We start from the raw sequence: 2,400 nt of genomic DNA, 5'->3' as shown, positions 1-2,400 counted from the left end.
TTTGTTTTTGTGTCTTGCTTAAGTGTTTTCTCATTTTTATTTTTATTGTTGGGTTGTCCTTTTAGATCTTAACCATAACACTGTGTCAGGGAAGGCAGGTGATAGTAGAGACAGGCAGGTAAGTAGCACAGAGTGCTAAAGGCAATAAATGATATCTGTTGCTTACTTTAGTTGTTCATTCTTTGGTGAAGACCACCCTGAGCAAGCTACAAATTCATAAATTGGCTTTTCGTATTACAAGTCTGAGTCTGCCTATTGGCCCTCAACGGCTTGCCTGAAGAGCCAGCAATTGGTGCGTGGAAAAGGAACACCTCTCCATTCCCCTGGTCACACAGAGGTCTCAATGATCCGCGATGCTGTGATGTCTTGGATGGCAAGACAATAGTGCAGCTAAGGGCAGCCTGACTCCTACAGAAAATTCCTATAGAGGCAAAAATTAATCCATGGGAAGAAACAAATTTCCCAGTAATCAATGATGTGTTCCCACTAGAATATCTTGTTCCCTTGTTGCTAGGACCCTGCTCGTGTCAGTGCTGTCCACTACACTGTTCCCTGCACCACCTCTTACTCCTTCTAGAAGTTGCATGTTCAACAGATAGTGGTGAGTTCCCGGAGATGGTGTCTCAGCCAGATAAGAGCTTTGGCCGTCCTGGCCCCCCTTTTAGGCATTAAGTTCTTGTCTTCGATTATCCTGCCGCTGCACCCTCAGTCAGGTGATTGGGAATTTGCAAATCTTCCAGTAATTCATCTGAAGCATATCCACTGAGCTCTCCTGCTCTGCTAGGGGCTGGACAGTTAGTGTAAGCAAGACAGGGACTGTTTTTATCCTCTTGCTGTTTAGAGCATAACCAACGTGAGAGAAATAGGCACAAAGTGCCAAGGCAGCATTTAGCAGAGGCAGATAACCCAGTCCAGGGTGCGGTTCTAGTATGACTTTTGAAAGGACACGACTGAATCCTGAAAGATGAGTGAGGAGGAGGTAGCAAAAAAGGAAGAAGGGCATCTTGGGTAGAAGGAACTGCTTAAGCAAAGGCTTGGAGGCGCAGTGGGCAAGTACAAGATGCTTGGTGAAGCAAGGGGTGTAAACTAAAGAGGGGCAAGAGATAAGGTGAGAGACTAGACCGGCAGGGTTGCATCTTCACCGTGCTTGGACTTACCCTGAAGACAGTAGCAGCCACTGGGTGGGTTTGGAGTTGGGGTCTTTTTATTTAGGAAACTGGCTCAACTACTATATGGAACCTGTAAAATAACAATGGCTTAGAAAAGATAGAAGTTGATTTTTTGCCTATGTAAAAACCCTGGTAGGCAAGTGTCAATATGGTGGCTCCTCCTGCCTCAGTGGCTCTGGCTCCTTTTGGCTGGCTGCTCTGATATCCTCAACATACAGCTTATTCCTTATGGTTCAAGACAGTGGTGGTACCAGCTCCTACCACCACTTCTGCAAGCAGGGAGGAGAAAATGGGCTGTAGGGGACCCCCCCCCTTTAAAGGTGTGAACTGGAATTGCAGGCATCAGCGTCATTCGCATTGCCTGGGCCAAAAGTGAGTCACGTGGCCATATCCAGCAGCCAGGGTCCTGGGAAATGTAGTCCTTATTCTGGAGAGACCTATTTCTCAGCTAAAAGGAAAGGCTGTCTTACTAAAGGAAAAATAATGCTGTAAGATGACTAGCTGTTTGCAGCAAGGAGTGACAATGCTATCTGCCTTTTGTTATGTTCTCTCTGGGGAAAGGTGGAGAATGGCCTAGATGGTAAGAGATCAGAGTCAAGGAAACAACCCAAATAACAGACACTGAGGCCTGAACAAAGGCAGGTACATCTGGGATGAGTGGAGTGGCAGAAGGGTTAGGAGCTATTTGGAAGTCGAATGGACAGAACATAGTGATCAGTTGGTTATACTTCTAATTAACTGTAGTTGTGATAGCCTGAAACTATACTTGTACTTGTGGGATTAGCTGTTTAATGTCTCCCTTCCCAAGTAGATCATACATTTGTTATTATTATTATTATTATTATTATTATTTTGGTACCGGGGAATGAGCTCAGGACCTTGTGCTTGTGAGCAGGAGGCAGCACCACTGAGATAAATCCCTGGCCCCAGATCATAAACTTAGGAGGACAGAGACTGGGTCTGTTTTACTCGTCACAGAATCCCGGGGACAGGGTCTACAACAATGCCTGGCATACAATACATCTTACGAGTGAAAGAGGAGGAGCCAAAGACAGTAACAACGATGACTCCTAGAACTAGTTTGATTGAGGGATATCAACACCTTAAAGTAAACATCAAACAGTTTTTAAAAAATAATTTCTACTACCTTCCTTTCCGGATGGAAGTTTGGCAACCAAGTGACATCTCCAGCCAGTTCTAAAGATTTTCAGTGGTTTTTAGTTATGGTGGC

The sequence above is a fragment of the Fukomys damarensis genome, unplaced genomic scaffold, assembly GCF_012274545.1.
Source record: "Fukomys damarensis isolate Sample0158 unplaced genomic scaffold, DMR_v1.0_HiC HiC_scaffold_23, whole genome shotgun sequence".
Classification (NCBI taxonomy): domain Eukaryota; kingdom Metazoa; phylum Chordata; class Mammalia; order Rodentia; family Bathyergidae; genus Fukomys; species Fukomys damarensis.
Note: the sequence above shows the minus strand (reverse complement) of the source record.